A 22653-nucleotide genomic window follows, 5' to 3' on the forward strand; every position below is an offset into this window, starting at 1 on the left:
ACAAAAAGGCAGAACGCCGGCAGCGGCCATCTTAAGATATGGAAAACCGGACACACATGTAACCATAAGATTGGGTGGAAAACCACCACGAGAACCATAAAATATACATCATATCCTTAACCTACATCCATCAATTAAAAAGTATAAAGAATATATCAGTAAAAATTAGAACTTAGAAAATATCATACTATATAAAATGATATCCCCTCAAATACTCACAAAAATAAAAAAATAAAAATAAAATGATAAAAAAAAAAGGTTAAAATATATAACAGATAAAACATAAAGTATAAAATATAAAACCCCCCCTGCAAAAGGAGGGCCATGGAAGGAATTACGTAACACTCTCAAGCTACAAGGATCTCTACTGGTCAGAAATAAAGCAGTTCAGATCCAATTCAATATTGAGGCCCCTGGGCTTCAAAGTATTTAGTTTGAAGATCCAAAAGGTCTCATTTTGGGATATCTCCTGCACCTTATTACACCCCTCCAAAGAACATCAAGTACATGAATACCACAGAATTTTAATAGACTAGGATCTGAGTTGTGAAAATCCCAGAAATGTCTCGAGACACTATGTTCTTTCTTCCCTTTTTTTACATTCTCAACATGTTCTTTAAGTCGGACCTTCGGGTCCCTTTTTGTTCTGCCAACATATTGAATTTTACAGGGGCATTCTAAAAGATAGGTCACATATTTCATATTACATGTAATAAATTTCTTGATTGTAAATGTCTCGCCCATAACACAAGATTTAAACGTTGGGATTTTTTTATCTATAATGCCCGTAATCTTACATATTTTACATTTCCTGCAGGGAAACAATCCTTGAAGTCCAAACATCCGTGGTTTTCTAGGGGGGGAAATTACACCTTTTACCAACAAGTTCCTCAAATTCTCACTTTTTCTGTATATAAAGGGAGGTCGCTTAGGTAGAATCTTCCCTAGAATGACATCTTTCTGTAACACAGACCAATGTTTTCTAATAATATTTTCCACTCCCTTATACTGACAACTAAATTTAGAGATAAAGGCAAATTCCGCTGTATTATTCCCTTCAACTTTTGGACTTTTATTTCTCTTCACCTTCCCGTCACCTATATAATTCAAACTTACTTTGTATCTAATTTTCTCCAATTGAATAGGATCATATCCTTTGGATACAAAACGTTCTTTAATAAACTCAGCCTGCACAATGTAATCCTCCAATCTAGAACAATTCCTCATAATACGGATAAATTGACCTTTCGGGATCCCTCGAATCCATAGAGGATGATGACAACTGCTAATCGGAATGTACCCATTCCTATCGGTCTCTTTAAAAAAGTTTTGAAACACAGTTTGTTATTAAACTTGAAAATATGTAGGTCTAAAAAATTAACCCATTCCATACTACTATTGAATGTAAACCCCAGTTCGTATTCATTCATAAGGATAAAATCCAAAAAGATCTTAAGATCAAAATCCGTTCCCTCCCATACTACCAAAATATCATCAATATAGCGCCTCAATACTTTCAGATCTGTCCAGTTCTTCCCAAAGATCTCAGAATCCTCCCATTTGGCCAAAAAAATATTGGCCAAACTGGGAGCAAATTTGGCACCCATTGCCACACCCTTCTGCTGAATGAAAAACTCTCCTTTATACCAAAAATAATTATTCCTCATGCTGAAGTCTAGCAGCTGCAACATCAATTTCCTCTGTTTCCTATGGAGCTCAGTAAATTTCTGTAAACCCCATTTGATGGGCTCAAGGCCATCTAAATGTTTAATGCTGGTATAAAGGGAATTAACATCAATGGTGACCAAGAAAGTATCCTTGGTGGCCTCCATCCCTTCCAGTAGACCTATCACATCCTGGCTATCTTTTAAATATGAAGGCATTTGTTTTACAATGGGTTGAAAAAAAAAATCCACATACTGGCCTATCCTTGAGTGTACAGATCCGATCCCATTAATAATGGGTCTACGTGGAGGATTGGTAAGGCTTTGGTGAATCTTTGGAAGGATATATATAAAGGGAATACGACAATATGAGGGAACTAAAAACTGTGCCTCTTTATCATTCAGAATATGGTCATCCCTATGATGTCTCCTAGATGGCGACGGAGCAACATGCCATCAGAGAGCTCCGTCGCCCCACTGCCTATTCCGCTGCCTTCCGGGCGGCAACGGACACTACGAGGGCCCTGACACACCTGCGGCCCCTAGTGAAGCATCCGGGAGGGGACCCGAGCAGTTTTGGCCCCCTCCGAAATCGCGGCCTACTACAACCGGCGAAGCCGCGGCCTCGATGAATTCGCGGGCGACTTGCGGCCCCGCCGCCGCTCCGTCCCTCGGCTCCTGCCCTCTGACACACAGCGGGGTGGTCCTCCCCAGGCGGCCCCTGACCCTCTCCACCGTCTCCAGGGCCACAGCAGCCTGACGCAAGGCGACAACAACCACCCCACCAAAGATCAGCCTAGCAAGGACCACCAAGCTGACAGCAGCCCAGGACCACCGCAGGATACCCGCACAGCAGCACCACCAGAACGGGTAAGCTGCCACCACCGATCCCCACCGACCTGCCAGTCTCCGCAGGGCCCTCCTCACGAGCCCTGTGTCCATCCCTGACCACCAGGAACCAGCTCAGGCCCACTGATCACTGTTCCGCTGCCCAGCCCATACATCGGCTCTGGGCCCACCCCTGGACACCCTGCACCCAGCTACCAGGCACCCAGCTACCACCCCTGGACACCCAGCACCCAGCTACCGGGCACCCAGCTACCACCCAGCTACCAGGCACCCAGCTACCACCCCTGGACATCCAGCACCCAGCTACCGGGCACCCAGCTACCACCTCTGGACACCCAACACCTGGACCACCCAGCGAATCGAGACGTCGCCGCACCTCTGCCTCCCGCACCGTGCCTCCCTGCTCCCCTCCGGGGTCCACGCAGCCGGGCACCTACCACAACACAGCCCTGAGCCCTATCCTATCTGACGGAGTCAAGCCTGCCACGCGGCCCTCATCACCCTGGTCCTAACTCACTCTACCTCCAGACGTCGATCCACACCACCTCCTGACGACGACCCTTCAACACCTCTGGACGCTGCGCCCTTCAGCACCTTCTGAACCTCCCGACACCGAGCCCTCAGCACCTGACGCCCGGCCTCAACATCTCCAGTCACCGAGCCGCCAGCATCACCAGACGCCGTGCCTACCAACACCCCCAAACATCGCACCCTACGACCCCTCCACTCGCCGATCCACCGGACCCACTGAAGACCCCACGGACGCCAGCATACTGCACCCACAGATTGCAGCCAGCCAGCTGCTGCCCTTTACTCCCACTACTCCCACTCTCCCCCTACAGAAGGACTCTAGTGGACTCCTCCACGGTGATACAGACTCTCCACATCACCTCGCCCTGACCCGTATCCCTTCACCTCCCCTGACCCGAACAGCACTGCACTCACCCCAGCATGCCACCTGCACTTCTCCTCGTTTTCCTCTCCTCCATCCCAAAAATCGCCTCCCTCTAGCCGCCTACCCCCCCAAAACAGCTCTACATTGCCCCTTCACTTCTCCCCTCTCCCTACTACGACACTCACCACCTCCTCCTGGTACTCCACTCCCCCGTCGACCCACGTGTCACCACTACCAGACCCACACGCTCCTGCACCTCCCATTCCCATGCCACCCTCCTCACCCTTCTCCTATCCGCTGGGGACATCTCCCCGAACCCTGGCCCCTCACCACCTCACCCCCCCTCCAGGAACCCCCCCTCCAGGGACCCCCCTGCTCCCGCCAGCCACCGCAACCCCCTCAACCTCATACCTGTGCACCTCCTCCCCATATCCATCCCCCCTCTCTCGGTTGCACTTCTGAATGCCCGTTCGGTCTGCAACAAACTAACTGCCATCCATGACCTCTTTATCTCCCGCTCCCTCAACCTCCTAGCCATCACTGAAACCTGGGTACAGGCCACTGACTCTATCTCCCCTGCGGCACTCTCCCATGGAGGTCTCGTCTGGTCCCATTCACCAAGACTGAGCGGTCACAAAGGTGGTGGTGTCGGCTTGCTCCTATCACCGCTGAGCACCTTCCAGGTCCTCCCTAACCCCCCCCCCCTTATCCTTCTCCTACTTCGAGGCTCACTGCATCCGGCTCTTCTCACCCACCCCCCTAAGGGTCGCAGTGATCTACAGGCCCCCCAGATCCATAGCCGCTTCCTGGATGACTTCGCCGCCTGGCTTCCCTTCTTCCTTTCCTCTGAGCTACCAACCATCATCCTCGGGGACTTCAACATCCCCATCAACGACAACACCCCAGCTACCTCCCAACTCCTCCACCTAACCTCCTCCTTCGCGCTCACACAATACACTCAATCCTCCACCCACATCAATGGTAACACCCTGGACCTCGTCTTCTCCCACCTCTGTACCCTCTACCACTTCACTAACACCCCCTTCCCTCTCTCCGACCACCACCTCCTCACGTTCTCCACCTCCCCTTCCCCTAACTCCCCCCCCCAGTGCGCCAAACCATCACCAGCCGCAACCTCCGCAACCTGCACCCGGCCCCCCTCCACTCGGCTGCCGACCGCTTACACGACAGCATCCTTCCACTGTCATGTCCTGGCCTAGCCACCACCGCATACAACGACTCACTATCAGCTACCCTAGACTCTCTGGCACCCCTAACCACACGCAACATCAAACCTAGACCGCTCCAACCATGGCAGAACGACCATACTAAATGCCTCAAACGTCGCAGTCGCGCGCTGGAGAGACTATGGCGCAAAACCAAGTCCCCTCTTGCGTTCTCCCTCTACAAATCTGCCTTCCTCACCTACACCTCCTCCCTCCACGCTGCCAAGCAGGCCTACTTCGTTAACCTGATCAACACCCTCTCCACCTGCCCTCGCCGACTCTTCTCCACCTTCAACTCCCTGCTCTCTCCCCCCCCTCCTCCACTCAGTACCTCACTTACCGCCCACGAGATTGCCACTCATCTCCACAACAAGATTGACGGAATCCGCAAAGACATAGTCAACTTGCAATCTACCTCCCAATCTAACATCCCCCCTTCCATCACCCCCTCATCTCTCCCCTCCTCTGACCTCGCAACGGCACTGCCCCCCACCACACCCAAGGCCCTGCCTACCGTAACCCCCCCATCACTGCACTCCTTCAGCCCTACTACCACTGAGGAAGTCACCAGAGTCTTCTCAGAAGCCCGCCTCACTACCTGCCCCCTGGACCCTATCCCCTCTCAACTCCTCCGGTCACCCCCCTCTTCCCTCATCCGCTCCCAAAGCCAAAGGCGACTACTCTGTCCTCCTTCTCCTAGACCTCTCCGCGGCCTTTGACACAGTCGACCACCCCCTCCTCCTTAATAAACTACTCTCCCTTGGTATCAGAGACACCGCTCTCTCTTGGTTCTCGTCCTATCTATCCCAACGCTCCTTCAGCGTTTCCTACAACTGTGCCACCTCCCCTTCCCTCCCCCTCTCTGTTGGGGTCCCCCAGGGCTCTGTCCTTGGACCCCTTCTCTTCTCCATCTACACCTCCTCCCTTGGCAAACTCATACACTCCCACGGCTTCAATTACCACCTCTACGTTGATGATACTCAAATCTACCTATCCACCCCTCACCTCACCCCCACATTCTCCGCCCGCATCACTCACCTCCTAAACGACATCTCTGACTGGATGTCGCTCCATTTCCTCAAGCTCAACCTCTCCAAAACCGAGCTTCTCGTCTTTCCCCCTTCCCGCGCCCCGCCCCCCATCCTTTCCATCACTACCAACAACACCACCATCAATCCCGCCCCGCAAGCCAAGGTCCTTGGTGTCATTCTGGACTCAAACCTTTCCTTCCAACCTCATGTCAAATCACTTACAAACACATGCAGGCTCCACCTCCGGAACATCGCCAAGATACGCTCCTCCCTTACCCCAGACACCACTAAACTACTCGTACACTCCCTGATTATCTCACGCCTTGACTACTGCAACTCCCTCCTCACCGGCCTACCCCAGTGAAAACTCTCCCCGCTTCAGACCATCCTGAACTCAGCGGCCAGACTCATCCACCTCACGAGCCGCTCCATCTCTGCCACCCCCCTCTGCTTCTCCCTCCACTGGCTCCCCATTGCCCAACGCATTAAATTCAAACTGCTCACTCTGACCTATAAGGCCATTCACAACACTGCCCCTAACTACCTCACCGACCTGATTCCCAGGTACCACCCTACCCGTACCCTTCGCTCTTCACAGGACCTCCTTCTATCTTGCTCCCTGGTCTCCTCCTCCCACACACGACTGCAAGACTTCTCCAGGTCCTCCCCCATCCTCTGGAACTCACTACCCCAATCCATCAGACTGTCACCTTCCCTCCTCACCTTCAGGCGCTCCCTGAAAACCCACCTCTTCAGGGAAGCCTACCCCACCCTCACCTAACAGCCGCTGCCCTTCCCTTCCCTCCTCCTACCACTCCATCCCCCACAGCCATTTCCTCCTGTACCGCTACCCCCTCCCTCCTAGATTGTAAGCTCGAAAGAGTAGGGCCCTCTTACCCCTTGTGTGCTGTTTGTTGTTACTGTACTGTTTCATGTATTGACCCCCTCTATTGTACAGCGCTGAGCAAACCCTTTGGCGCTATATAAACTCGATATAATAATAATAATCCCTAGCAGTAATAATTAATTTTTTCAACTCCTTCCTACACATCAGTGTCGGATTTTTTGGGATCTTACGGTATGTATCTGAGTCACTAAGGATATTAATCATCTCTTCCTCATACTGTGTTCTATCCATAACAACCACTCCACCCCCTTTATCCGCCGGCCTAATTACAATTTCTTTCTTATTCTTAAGGCCTATTAAACCCTGATAGAGTGATTCTTCTTCTTTCACCTTCTTATATTCTAATTCATATAAATCATCGATGGTCATGCGTTTAAATACTTCAATAAATTGATTCCTGGAATTCATAGGATTGAAGGTGGATCTATTTCTGAGATTGCTATGAACAAACATTGAACTAGTCAAAGGATTGGCTGCAGAAGTAGGGCCAGGAAGAGAAGAGAAATTTTTTTAATATTTAATTTTCTAATAAATGTATTGATGTCAATAAATGTTCCAAACTTATTAAGATTTCCTTTAGGTGCAAACTTTAACCTCCCTAGCGGTCTGATTATGTCCATATTTCTGTGCTCAAAGCGGTACATTTTTTTGCATGGAAATATATAGTTTTTTTATTGTAGGCCTGTCATTTTTAGGAATAAATCACTGAAATCTGTACGAACAAGAGTCTAGTAAACATCCCGGGTATGATAAAATTTGAAACACGAAATCATAAATTATAATTTAATAAATAATCATAAAAAATAATAATATAATAATAATAAATTTAATTCAATAATATAATCAAACCAAAAACACTGAAATTTGAAATATAGCGCCAAGTTTGCACATCACTGAGCAAAGTCGCAAAATCGTTTTCAGTGTCCAATGATGAATTTCCCCACGAATCATTATCACTCAATTCTGCAAGTGGTTCTGATTTACTATCGCTGTTCTCTAGCCGGTCTAAAACCGATATTGACCTAAAGGGACGCTTTTTGGACGCCATGGACGTTTCTCAGTTTCCAGGCAGAAAGAACGGTACAAATGCAGGCAGGGCGCAGGACAAAGCACTCGGGACAAAATGTATGTGAAATGGTTTGATACAGGAATGTTTTACTATGTGATTTTAGTGTATTGAGTGAATGTCACTTTTGGTCATTTTAAAATTTCCCGCCGTTCCGTCCTCCGTACGTCCCGACGCTTGCAGGGGACGGAACCTAGATGACAGATGCCGGCATCCGCCGGATTACATTGCCGGGGACACCGCAGGAGGGACATCGCAGGAACGCAGGACAAGGTAAGTGAAGAATAGATGCCGGAGCAGTGCTGCATGGTAAACCCGAGTGTAGCTCGGGGTTACCGCTTTTGGTACTGAAACTTTACCCCGAGCTTCACTCGGGAATACTTCCAGGGAGGTTAAGCCCTTATCTAATACTTTGATCTCATTAGTAGTGAGATCAATAGAGCTAAGATTATAAATACCCTCCCCTAGGTTTCTTTTCTTTTCCTTTTGTTTGAATTCTCCTTCTGAGGAATCTCCTATGATCTCTGATGTAGTGGTTGTACTCCTTCCTCTTTCCTCTGATGTGGTCCATACTCCCCTTCTCTCCTGTAAGGAGGGTTCCAATACCCTTGATTCTCCCATTGTTGAGAATAATAGGGTTCCCTCTGGGGAGGACCTGGGGGATGGCCCCTTGGATTCCTCTAAAAAAAATTTACAATAAGGACCGCCTCTACCTCTAAAATTCCTAGGACTGTTAGAATAACCATTCTTCCAACCTGATAATGGTTGGAATCTATTCTGGGTAGAAACATTATAGGTCTGATATGGTGAATTGGGTGGTTTAGAATAGGTAACCCTATTAGTCATAGATCCACGATCCGGTGCATCTGTTTTTTTGGGAACAGGAATCTTATTCCTATTAGTACCAGGGGAAGGGGTATTCCCTTTTCCAACCCCTTTCACTGATAAGGCAGGGGATGACACATTAGATTGAGAGTTGGTTTCTACTACCTCCTGCCATTTGTATATGGTGTTAGTACGATAATCTTCCATGTCCCTAACAAACTTTTTTTGCTTTTTCTTTTTAGTCTCTGAATCCTTCTTATTCAAATGTTCATGTACTATGCTACAGAGAACAATATATTCTTTATTGTCCTTAAAATTTTCCACCTTATTCTTAAATTCTATTAGTTTGGATTCTACTATCCCCAACTTTCTCCTTTTCCTTTCCCCCCCCTTTTACTTACCTTTCCCCCCCTTATACTTACCTGAGCCTGATCTCGATCCAACGATATGCACAAGATCAGAGGCAGATTCAGCTCTCAACCTTTTCATTGGCTCAGACACAGTTGTGGGAGCCATTGACTCCCATTGCTGTCAATTACAGCCAGTAAGAAGGTGGGGCAGAGCCATGCTTTGTGTGTCTATGGGCACACCAAGCCGACTCAAGTGCTGATTGGGGACCCGAGAAGAGGAGGATCAGGGCTGCTCTATGCATAACATGTTTGTTTTTATTTTAAAAAGGTGAATGTTTACAATCACTTTAAAGTGAAGACAAATGAACTCACATACTTGATAAAAATTATCAAATAGGATTTTAAAGGATACGTTCACCTTTGGGAACATGTTACATGTTCAACTTGTTTTTAGGGTGGAACATGTAACATGTTCCCATAGCTACAGCCGTGCCAACCGCTTCCCGCTGCCCCCTCCCTCTGACAGATAATACGGGGAGACGTTTCCCCGTGCAATCTGTCAAATTTGAAAACCGCGCAGCTGTGTGGAGCTCTGCCCACACAGCTACATCATTCATTCACTTCCGTGAATGAATGAACTGCAAGTCTCCACAGCCTTAGTGGCTTCCGGCTTGTAGCTTTCAATTACCTACCACGGTAGTGTGGAGCGCCGTGGTAGTTCATTGAAGCTTCCTGTATGAATATCAGCTTGTTCATACATCCCGTACACCTCGATATTTTGACAGGTCTGCAGGAGATCTGCATGGCATCAGCGATCTACTGATCGCTGGTGCAATGCTTTCCAGGGTCCTTTGGACAAAAATAATAAATGCACATTTTTTTACCTGCAAAAAAATGTGCATTTATTACTTTTGTCCAAAAGATGAACTTATCCTTTAAAGAATAACAACTTCTAGACATACTTCAAGCCAGTCTCTGGATTTAACAAAATGTTTGATGTTGTAACTAAATCTGAGAAATAGGAGCGTAATTGGGATCTTTTGTTCATTCTTCATTGTATTTTTACTCTTCAATATTTTTTATTGAAAAATGTTCAGAGTTCCAGGGAAGGAAAATCCCCCAACAGTACATAGTACAGAAACAAAAGAAATTATAACAAAATACTGTACTATCTGAAATTTTCTTGTCAATTTCTAATCAGGGATAGAATAGTTTACCGATTTGGAGCAGGAGGCAAGCCATTACACTACTCCCAGCCGGGGAGGTAGTGTCAGGCTAAGAAAAAAGAGAGGCGAGTGCAAGGAAGAGAAGAAAGAAGAGCAGAAAAGTGTAGACTATCATGAAGTAAGTTGGAAATAATCATACTGCACATATAAAACAATAGGTGAGCATCTGGCCTGGTTTGGTCTAAGAGATGAAAATTATGGCGCCTGAAGGTGGGGTCAATCAAACTACATCAGGAAAGTTTAATACATCTGGGATCTGATAACCACGGAAACCAGTGTTCAGTAAATTTGTCTCCTTTCAAATGTGATTTAACATAGAGATTCCATTTGACAAATGGTCATTAAGTATAGATATGACAGATGAGAGTGTCAGTAAAAGAGGGTTCTTCCAGGCACATACTAGGGTTAGTCATGCTGCCCATTAAGATTTGTGTGATAAAAGGGAGAAATTTAGAAGGTCAGAGAAAAGAGTCTAGACCAAAGAGAGCCATTTGCGGGGTTAATAGTTACGAAACATGAGTAGTATAAAAAATGAAGGTGGATACATTCCTCCAAAAAGGGACATTGACTGGGCATTCCCACAAGATATGATAGAGAGATCCATTCGCGATACAGTTTCTCCAACATTTCGGAGAGTGAGATGGGTATACGTGAGCCAGCCTGTATGGTACTATTTATAATAAATTTTCATGATGTGTTATATTTTTGGATATTTGTTTTTATATTTTTCCCAATGTGTAATATTTTTAGAAAAAATAGATGGGTTTCGAAGAGTTCAGTGCCAGACAGCAGGTGCCGAGATGTGCAGAGTTGTGTCCCAGTAGACCATACTTGTAGGTAGAGTTTGGGCTAGAAAGGCCATTATAAATGTATGAAATCCCCATAGGTTTGGTGGACATCTGGGTACAGAAAGAAAGTAAATCTTTGGAGATGATTGTCTTGACAATGGACATAGAAGAGATGATATGACGGAATCTCAATCAAATGCAGAAGTCCTTATTAGGTATAGAAAGAAAGTGCAGCGCTAAATAAATTAAGATCCGTACTAATAAAACATATGATAGTCCAAAAACAAGCTAAAACATAAATATCATAAAATGATAAAATCATAATATATTAACATAAAACTGGTGACAGTCTGTGGCAGGTGATAGGTACAGGAGATGACAGTGACTTTACGATCCAGTGGCGAGGTGATAAATAGTAAAAATACGCACTCACCAGATGCGTTTCTTTCAATACGCATATAATCAATATAACCAGAGGTCCCACTCATGGGATGGGATGGATGAGCTGGGCCATCTTAGCGGACTTTCCCCCCACTTGGTATTGGGCAAAAAAACGGTCGTCTCCCTTGGTATAAATCACCGGGTGTCACCGTGGAAGCCTCTTAAGTAAAGGTCACTGAGTATACCTTTTTATCCTTATTAGGTATGTTGTATAGGTGATAATATCTTGGTGCTCGAACAAATCTGTTGATCCCTGCCAAAGTCCAGTGTTGGAGTGGAAGATCTGGAGAAAGGAGTTGTAAGGAGAGAAGTGAAAGTAGTCTAAGAGCTTGCATATGCATTCCTTGAGAGGTTTGTTGTATGGCTTTCCAAGTAGTAACTGTAGCGTGGATTGTAGGAAAAAAGGAGTGAGATGGATGAAAGTTGAGCCAGGTCGCTGCCAGAAGTAGATGAGGAGCTTGAGAAATTGCAGTGGATTCTATTTGAAGCCAAGAAGAAGTGGAATGTGGAGACTACCACTACTTTGCCTGGTCTAATATGACTGCTTTGTGGTATAGTTTGATTTTAGGAGCTCCAAAACCGGCAAAAGCCCTGGGTATACTTAATGAGGATGATTTCCGTTTTGGGTTTGCGAGCTGCCCAGATGAAGTGATCGAAGATTTGTTGGATTTTAGCAACGTCCGCTTGTAGTATTGCTAGTGGTAAAGTCCTGAAGTAGAGGACGTGTGGGAGAAGGAACATTTTGGCCAAGGCTATTTGTCCTGCCCATGAGGCTTTGATGGACATGGATGAAGTAATATTTTGAAGTTTCTGATATAGAGATATAAGATTAGTACAAAAAAGTATAGTAATACAATATGAGTATAATGAAATTCTCATGAAACAGCGCTTCACTTCACATCACACAAATTCTGAAATATCAAACTCTTTTCCATTAGCTGACGATACAAACTTAGTAATGCCTCTTAATCTATTGTTTACTATATGTCATACCGTACATCTGTTTTTTTTGCATGCCGGAGATGTACGGCATGCAATAGAGTAAACAATAGATTAATAGGCATTACTAAGTTTGTATCGTCAGCTAATGGAAAAGAGTTTGATATTTCAGAATTTATTACTCATGTGGTGTATGCTTTTGAGTGCCCATGTGGTCTTATTTACATAGGTCGTACTAAAAGACATCTTAAGAAGAGAATTGGTGAACATCTTCATAATATTACAATAGGATATAAATATCATAGTGTGTCTATGCATGTTAGGAAACATCACAATAAAGACCAATCAAAGCCAATGGTGTCACGCTCCACTATCAGTACATTTAAATAAACATATAAATATATAAATAATTAAATAAATAAATTAAAACAAATTATAACAAGTGACTGAGTCCTGATATATTTCCATGGCGCATTATAGCAATCACGCTAGTGCTGCATGCATATCTTTGAAAAAGCCATGATATTGTGGTGTCTTCGAATGGTGTTTTACAAAACAAATATAGTCCACCAATTTATATATAATGTGCTCCTTAACCACTTGCCCTCTAGAGGATTTACCCCCCTTAATGACCAGGCCTCTTTTTGCTACTTGGCGCTGCACTAAGTCAACTGATAATTGCGCGGTCATGCAATGCTGTACCGAAATGAAATTTACGTCCTTTTTTAACACAAATAGAGCTTTCTTTTGGTGGTATTTGATCACCTGTGTGCTTTTTATTTTTTGCGCTATAAACAAAAAAAGAAAATTTTGAAGAAAAACAATATTTTTTACTTTCGGCTATAAAAAATATATAGTAAACTCAAAGTTAGTTATAAATTTAGACCAAAATGTATTCTGCTACATGTTTTTGGTAATAAAAATCCCAATAAGTGTATATTGATTGCTTTTTGTGAAAGTTATAGCATCTACAAACTATGGTATAGATAATGTAATTTACGACATTTTTTTGCTATACAGCGCTGCACTAGTTTAACTGACAATAAAATACAATAAAATACATTCTGCTACTTCTACCGAGTATGGGGATACCACATGTGTGAGACTTTTTGGGAGCCTAGCCACATACAGGAGCCTGAAATCCAATGACCACTTTGAAAGCCTAAAGGTGCGTAACTTCCTCATTTCACTTCCTCACTACCTATCACAGTTTCGAAGGCCCTGAAATGCCAGGATAGCACCAAACCATAGCATGGTGAGAAGTTTGCAGATCTAATTTTTTCTCACAAGGTTTTGAAATATAAAAAAAGAAAAGAAAAAATAGAACTCGCGCAGCGATTTTTCAAACGCAATTTAAAAAACAAAACAAAACACTTTTTTTACTTTTAGTGCACAAAAACACAATATATTGCCCAATTATTTGGTAACATATAAAAGATGATGGTATGCTGAATAAATAGATACCAAACATGACATGCTTTAAAACTGTGCATGGCGACAAACTGCATACCTTTTAATATCCATAGGCAACGTTTTAAAAACCTTTACAAGCTACCATTTTAGATTTACAGAGGAGGTCTAGTGTTAGAATTACTGCCCTTGATCTGACGTTCATGGCGATACCTCACATGCATGGTGCAACTGCTGTTTCCTTACTGGCACAGGGCCAAGACTCACGAACGCAGGTGTGCGCGCATGGGAGGGGCGAGTTTTTTCTTTTTCTATTATTTTGATTTTTTTTATTATTTTTACACTGTCCCTTTATTTTTTTTTATCCCTTTTAATGCTATCACAGGGAATGCAAATATCACCTATAACTTCAATGGGCATTGCCATATATTCTTTTTTGAGAAATCTGGGGTCTATCAGATTCTGGATATCTCCTCTGCCCTTACATTATCTAATCAAACCAAGATCTGTGTGATCAGATGCTTTTCCAATTTACAAATGGCGCTGTTTATATCTTGTGAAAATGAAGTGATGAAATGCTGGTAGCTTCTTATTTCTTAGACTATAGAGAAGATTGGCACCATTCTGGTCTCCAATCAGCTCTATGGTCAGCTGGCAGAAACACTGGCTGCATTCTCAGGTTCCCTCGATGACACGGGACTGCCCGAGAAGGCAGAGGAAGGCAGCGGGGGAGGGGGGCATTGTCTCCCGCTGCTTGTAAAAGCAATCCGGCAGCTAATTAGCCACCAGGATTGCTTTTGCATGAAAGCCGATCGCCAGCTGAAAAAAATGATACCAGGATGATGCCTGCAGCTGTAAGCATCATCCTGGTATAACCATTCAAAGTCCACTGATGTGCCAGTACGTCGCTGGTGCTTGTTGGGTATATATGCTATGTTCTTTTTTTTTTTTTGTATGCAGCCTGTGGACTGAATGAAAAAAGAGAAAAAATCTCTGCTAAAAAAAAAATGTGTGGTATGCCCACCATTTAAATATACTGCCCTGCATCCACCCACTTCTAATGGTGGGTACACATTAGGTTACACTTTGCCACATGCGCCAGTTCCAAGATTGTACAAATGTCTAAATAGTGGCACGCTTGAATAAAAATTGTCCACGTATAAGTGGTACCCCATATGGAAAAAGGATGACACCAAATTCCAAACTATCTTGCCACTGCTCCCCATGAAGTCTGGACATGTGGGGGGCTCCACGTGACTATCTTTTCCCTCGTAAATCCGCAACTTATAAGTATAGCCTGTTGCCCTCTCACAGGTCTTCTACATCTTGACCTCAAATCTGGCACGCTTGCTGGGGTGAAATTGTTTGAATGCAAGGAGGCAAGAAAAATTAATGAGGGACTCATCAACGCAGATGTTTTGCTGGGGAGTATAGACATCTGAAAATTTTTGGTTAAGGTGATTTGTGAGGGATATGATGAATCTGGTCTGTGGACCAATACAACCACAATTCATTTTTTTTAGTAATGCCCATGTTGAAGGTTAGGCCCCAAAAAAATATAAATTTGAAAACCGTAATGGGTTTCCATGCGAATGGTCTGGCAAGGTTTAAATTTTGGTTGGCGGCGATACATTGTTGACCATATAAAATGCTTTGATCCACAATCAATGCATACAGATATTCTGTGAAAAACACCTCAAAAAAATCAAGGGGAGGAGTTAAATTTGCTATTTCCACCTGAATTTCGTGTTGGGCAGTGAATGGAGGAAGTACGTGTACTGCAGAATTTGTAGGTTGCCAATCGGAAGGATTCTAGGGACTCTACAGGCCTGTGTGCAAATTCTTGGTTGCGGGACAATACTTGTGCTCGCCACCTCACCAGCTTGACTGCACTTATGGGACTCTCCACGTCAAGTCATACTGCACGTCACGTCAAGTCATACTGCAGTGCTGGTATTATTATTATTATTATTATACAGGATTTATATAGTGCCAACAGTTTGCTCAGCGCTTTACAATATGACGGGAGACAATACAGCAACAGGATGTACTAGACCGCTGGTGCTCGCCAGTTCACCAAATGCTATCAAGGCACTAGTACTGGCACTCTGCTGCATATGAGAGTCATCAAAATCATCAAAAGTGCTAACAGAGATCAGGTCTGATTCTGCGAACACTGCGGTTTTGTGTGCAATGTATCAAGTGACAGTGGCCTACTGACACTGCACTTGCTGGGGGAGAAAGGGGGGGGTAAGCGTAGGGGCTAAATGCAGGTGCTGGCGGGCTGATCCCGCTGACGCAGCGTTTTTGGGGATGCTATACTAATGTGAACACTGGTATAGTGCTGATCTGATCAAAGATATTGATCCGTTCAGACACTATACTAGCAATGGAGGTTTATTGTGTATGAGCGTCTTCCTGGCAATCGAGGGGTTAAATGTGATTATTGGTGTACTGACGGCAATCTGACACCATCTGGGAGGGGCGTGAAAACCACGGGAGCATGAATCACATAAATATATATATATATATATATACAGTTGCAAGAAAAGGTATGTGAACCCCTTGGGATTATGTGGAGTTTTGTATGAATTGGGCATAAAATGTGCTCTGAACGTCATCTAAGTCACAACAATAGAAGAACACAGTCTGCTGAACATAATACTACACAAACATTAGATGTTGCCATGGTTTAATTGCACATAACATGTAAACATTCACTGTGCAGGGAGGAAAAAGTATGTGAACCTTTGGACTTAATTGGTTGACCCTCCTTTGGCAGCAATAACCTCAACCAAACGTTTCCCGTAGTTGCAGATCAGACCTGCACAACGATCTGGAGTAATTTTGGACCACTCCTCTTCACAAAACTGTTTCAGTGTAGCAATATTCTTGGGATGTCTGGTGTGAATTGCTCTCTTAAGGTCATGCCACAGCATTTAAATCGGGTTGAGGTCAGGACTCTGACTGGGCCACTGCAGAAGGCGTATTCTGTGCTGTTGCAGCCATTGTTTTGTTGAATTACTTGTATGCTTTGGGTCATTGTCCTGTTGCATCACCCATCCTCTGCGGAGCTTCAGTTGGCGGACAGATGGTCGTACGTTTTCCTGCAAAATGTCTTGATAAACTCTGGAATTCATTTTCCCATCAATGACAACAATCCGTCCAGGCCCTGAGGCTGCAAAGCAGCCCCAAACCATGAAGCTCCCTCAGCCATGTTTTACAGTGGGGATAAGGTTTTGATGTTGGTGTGCTGTGCCTTTTTTTCTCCACACATAGTGTTGTGTGTTCTTCCCAAACAACTCAATCTTGGTTTCATCTGTCCACAGTATATTTTGCCAGTAGTGCTGTGGAACATCCAGGTGCTCTTTTGCAAACTTCAAACGTGCTTGTCAGGAATGGACTCAGCACTGGTGGTGGGACTCGCCTGCCGTGTGGGCTGCAGTACCAGAGCTGACCAGCGGGTGCTCTCAGCAATGGACTCAGCACTGGTGGTGGGACTCACCTGCCGTGTGGGCTGCAGTACCAGAGCTGACCAGCGGGTGCTCTTAGCAGCCAGAAGCTCACAATCAGCCAAACCTGGGGCTGATTACAGAAAGGTGTATATAAGGCATGACCAGGCCTGTGCTCTGGGCCTTGGTGTATAGTTTCCCATGAGCCTCTGTACCTGTATCCTGTGTTCCTGCTTCGTTGCTGACCCGGCTTGGTCCTGATCTCTGTTGACCGTCTCCTGTTCTGACTACTGGCTCATCCCTGACTATTCTTCTGCCTACTCCTATGCTGTTTGACCTCCTGTTGCTGTACCTTGGCTTGTGACCCGTTTACTCTTTGCCTGCTGCTCTGTACTGATCTGTCTCCACCGTTACCGACCCGGCTTGTCTGACCACGCTAACTACTCTGCCATCCATCCATCCTGCACGGATCCAGCCGTACCTGCACATACCTCTGGCGGATCCCTCTACCACTAGCAGGTGTACTCAGGGGCCGCGACCTGGTCTCATCCATCCCCACCATCAGGGGCTCTGGTGAAAAGGCAGACTGGGGCTTAGACTCCGCGCCCTGGGGAATCCTGCCCTGAGGACCGCTAGAGGTACCACCAGGCAGTCGTTACAGAACCCTACGGCCGGCCTGACCATTCCACCTCTCCAGCCCTGACTACGCCTGTGTTCCTGCACCTCCTAAGATTAGTGGAAGGTTAGTTTGTTCACTGTGCGTTTATATAGATATATATCTGGGTGGCTAATAATAAACTGTATTATATTACCTGCGTTTCCCTGTGTCAGTCCACACCTTTCTGGTCATTCCTTGATTCCTGACAGTGCTGCAATATGCTTTTTGGACAGCAATGGCTTCCTCATGTCAGGGTCCGCCGTGGCTCCATCCCCGGCGCATGCGCAATAGCGGCGGCTCACGCCGGGACACAGGCACCAGATCCCGGCGGGCCGCGGCTGACAGGAGGCCGCACATGCGCAGTAGGAGCCGCGGGCGCGCCTCGGGCAACCAATGACAGCCCGGGGGCGCGTCCTGGGTGGCCAATGACAGTGCAGGGCGCGATATTTAAAGATGCCCTGCACTGTCACAAATCGCCGCAAGGTCTGATCTGATACCTGTGTTCCCTGTGATTGTGACCCGGATTGTTTGACGTTCTGCCTGCTCCTGCCAGGTCCTGCCGGCCTCCTCACATCTGGCTCTACTCTGTCCTACTCCTATCCCCGGAGGCTCCCTCTGCCACGGGTGGTATTGCTCGGAGGTCGTGACCTGGTCCTGGTTCTGCTCCAAGTCCATCCCCACCATCAGGGGCCCTGGTGAAAACGCAGACCGGGACTTAGACCCCACGCTCCGGGTGATTCCGCCTAGTGGGCTGCCAGAGGTGCCACCTGGCGGATCCGTAACACCTCCGTGGTGTCCTCCCATGTACTCCATTCTTGTTTAATGTTTTCCTTATTGTAGATGTGTCAACAAAAATGTTAGCATGTGCCAGAGATTTCTGTAGGTCTTTAGCTGACACTGGGATTCTTCTTTACCTCATGCAGCATTCTGCGCTGTGCTCTTGCAGTCATTTTTACAGGACGACCACGCCTAGGGAGAGTAGCAACAGTGCTAAACTTTCTCCATTTGTAGACAGTCTGTCTTACCGTGGACACATGAACATCAAAGCTTTTGGAGATTTTTTGTAACCCTTTCCACCTTCATGCAAGTCAACAATTCTTGATCGTAGGTCTTCTGAGAGCTCTTTTCCGCGAGGCATGGTTCACATCAGACAGTGCTTCTTGAAACCAGTAAACCCAAAACAGGTGTGTGTTTTTTAAGGGCAGGACAGCTGTCAGCAACACATCCAATATCATCACACTGATTGGAGTCAAGGTTGGCTCACTCCTGGCTCCAATTAGCTCTGGGAGAAGTCATTAATCTAGGGCCTCACATACTTTTTCCTCCCTGCACTGTGAATGTTTACATGTTATGTGCAATTAAACCATGGCAACATCTAATGTTTGTGTAGTATTATGTTCAGCAGACTGTGTTCTTCTATTGTTGTGACTTAGATGACGTTCAGAGCACATTTTATGCCCAATTCATGCAAAACTCCACGTAATCTCAAGGGGTTCACATACTTTTTCTTGCAACTGTATATATAATTTTGCACACCTGTGCCGCCCTGTAGCAGTATGTCTGCTATAGGGTGGTCAGGAAGCGGTTACATAAGCGGTTTGTGTTATGCTGCTGATACTTTAGCTGACAATTGCACGGCCATGCAACGCTGCACCAAAACTAAATTTACATCTTCTTTCCCCACGAATTGGGATTTCTTTTAGTGGTTTTTGGTCGCCTGTGATATTTTTATTCTTTGCGCATTAAAAAAAAAAAAAGCCCGACAATTTTGAGAAAAAAAACAATATTTTGGACTTTTTGCTATAAAACATGTCCAGTAAAAATATTTAAATCAAATTTCGGCATAAATTTCAGCCAAAATGTATTCTGCTCCATGTCTTTGCAAAAACAAAATCCCAATACATGTAAATTAATTGGTTTATGTGAAAGTTATAGTGTTTACAAATGGTGGTATACTGTATATACTGTACACACTTTACTCCTGTGCTAGGAAATCAGCGACTTATGGCGGGACACATTCTGACACTAGGGGGGAACTGACTTGGGGTCACTGACATCCCCAGTGACACCAATACAGTGATCAGTGCAAAAAAAAAACTGAAACTGTACTAATAGCACTGGGGAGGAAGGGGTTAACTTTTGGAGACAATGAAAGGGTTAACTGTGTGAGGGAAGTGTTTTACTAGGGGGCGGGGGTGTGTACTGCTCTGTTACACACTGTTCCAGGAGGCTGTGACCAGCGAACAGTGAGCTGAAAGCTGACAGGGAGGAAAGCTCCATTGAAAACAATGCAGCTTTCCTCTCTGTCAGTGAATGCCGACAATCGCTGGGCTCCGGCAGGTAATCACTGGCCGGGACCCAGTGATTGACATCCGCGGCCATGATCGGTGCCGCGGGTACGGAATGCAGGATCACATTTATATATGTGATCCTGCGCACATTGGCCACCTTGTAGCAGTATATTTACTGCGGGCGGTCCCCTTGTGGTTAAATCATTATATGGAACTGTATCAAATACCTTGCTGAAATCAAGATAGGCTATGTCCACAGCGCCATCCTTGTTCAATACATTAGTGATATAGTAAAAATATTCAATCAGATTAGTCTGACATGGTCTGCCCTCAGTAAAGCCATGTTGCTTTGTATCCAGCAGGTTGTGTGTTTTTAAGTAATAAATGAGTCTTCTTTTAATGAGTGATTCCACTTGGCTACAACAGATGTTAAATTCACTGGGAAACATCTCTTACAAGTCTGAGTGCCACTCCGTGTACCTTTTTAATATGTTCCCTCTACTCCTCCTTTTCATATTACTTTCCTGCATTCCAAAAATCTCACTTCTTTATCCCTCTGCTCCACCCCAAAACTTGTACATCTCACCCTTATTGCTACCATCTCCCTACTACTGCTCTCATCACCTCCTGTTGATACTTCACTCTCCTGCTGACCCAAACACCAGGACTGGAAGGAATGTGCACTCGTGTACATCCCGCTCCCATCTTACTTTCCTCACCCTTCTTCTTCTCCTAACCTCTGGGAATATCTCCCCAAACCCTGGTCCTCCAGTATCTCACCCCCACACCAGGCATCCTCTTTCTTCCGGGAATAGCCGCAATCCCTTCAACTTAATATCAGTCCCTGTGTTCCAAAAAACCACCCTCCCTTTTTCATGTGTGCTCTAGAATGCCCGCTCTGTCTGTAATAAGCTCACCACGGTCCATGACCTTTTTGTCACCCGCTCCCTTAAGCTACTAGCAATTACAGAAACCTGGCTCCAAGCAGCAGATTCTGCTTCCCCCGCAGCACTTTCCTATGGAGGCCTCATCTGGACCCATGCACCCAGACCCAGTGGTCGGAAAGGTGGTGGGGTTGGTTTGCTTCTATCCCCACTGAGCACCTTTCAAGTCCTCCCTAACCCTCCCTCTCTATCCTTCTCTTCTTTCGAGACTCACTGCATCCGGCTGTTTTCTCCCATTTCTCTGAGGATTGCAGTGATCTATCGGCCTCCTGGACCGGTACCCCGCTTTCTTGATGATTTCTCCGCCTGGCCACCCTACTTTCTCTCCTCTAAACTACCCGCTATCATTCTTGGAGATTTTAACATCCCTATTAATGTCAACAACCTGATTACATCCCAACTCTTCAACATAACCTCATCTTTTGCATTAGCATAGTGTATACAGTCCTCCACTCACTCTGATGGGAATACATTAGACCTTGTTTTCTCCCGTCTTTCCACTCCCTACAACCTCACAAACACCCCCTTTCCTCTCTCTGATCACAATCTGATCACCTTCACAGTCTCCTCGTCTTCAAACACCTATCCCTCCAAGCGGCAAACAATTACCCGCAGCAACCTTCACAACTTGAACCCTGCTTCTTTCCACTCTGCAACTGACCAACTCTATGACAGAATCTCTCCCCTGTCCTGCCCTGACCTGGCCACTGCTGTCTATAACAGTTCGCTTTCATCCGCATTAGACTCACTTGCTCCTCTAACAACACGAAGCATCAGGCCCTGACCGTTACAACCTTGGCAGACTGACCACACCAGAAAACTTAAATCGCATAGTCGTGTGCCAGAGCAATTGTAGCGTAAAACCAAATCCCGGCAAACATTCACCCTATATAAACCTTCTTTCTTAACATACAAGTCCTCCCTTCATGCTGCCAAACAAGCCTACTTTGTCACTCTTATTAAAACCTTCTCATCCAGTCCTCGTCGTCTCTTCTCTACTTTTAACTCTCTACTTTCTCCACCTCCACCCAGTACCTCACTCACTGCTCACGAGATTGCAAATCATTTCAAAAATAAGATTGACGCAATTCGTAAGGGCATCGCCACTGCACAGACATCCATCCCACTTAGCATACCTTATACTAAACCTCCCTCAACACTTTCCCCTTTTGACCTTGCTACTACCGAAAAGGTTTTCTCAGAAGCCCGTCTCACTACCTGCCCCCTGGATCCTGTCCCCTCAAAACTACTACGGTCACCCTCTTCTTCCATCCTATGCTCTCTCACTCACATCTTCAATCTTTCCCTCTCTACTGGTGCCTTCCCCTCCCCTCTAAAGCATGTGCACATTACTCCCATACTTAAAAAGCCCTAATGGACCCCACCAACCTGAACAACTTAAGACCCATCTCCCTGCTGCCATTTACCTCTAAACTCCTAGAACTCTTAGTTTACAATCGCCTGAGCTCCTCCCCTACCTCACTGACAACAACCTTCTTGACCCTTTGCAGTCTGGCTTTTGCCTACTACACTCCACTGAAACTGCCCTACTAAAACTCACTAATGATCTACTAACAGCTAAAGTTAATGGCCACTACTCCGTACTCTTACTACTTGACCTCTCTGCGGCTTTTGATACGGTTGACCATCTCCTCCTCCTCAAAAAACTCCACTCTCTTGGCCTCAGAGAC

The 22653-nt window shown here is 45.6% G+C and overlaps 1 protein-coding gene across 1 annotated transcript in view; it reads right to left on the bottom strand.

Annotated features, from left to right (window-relative positions):
• The window catches only part of FBXO47 (F-box protein 47), a 422258-nt gene that overhangs the window by 341468 nt on the left and 58137 nt on the right, over positions 1-22653 (bottom strand). The window lies entirely within an intron of this gene.

This window comes from Staurois parvus, unplaced genomic scaffold, assembly GCF_062004578.1.
Source record: "Staurois parvus isolate SC_StPar_1 unplaced genomic scaffold, SC_StPar_1.0 ptg000983l, whole genome shotgun sequence".
Taxonomy (NCBI): Eukaryota; Metazoa; Chordata; class Amphibia; order Anura; family Ranidae; genus Staurois; species Staurois parvus.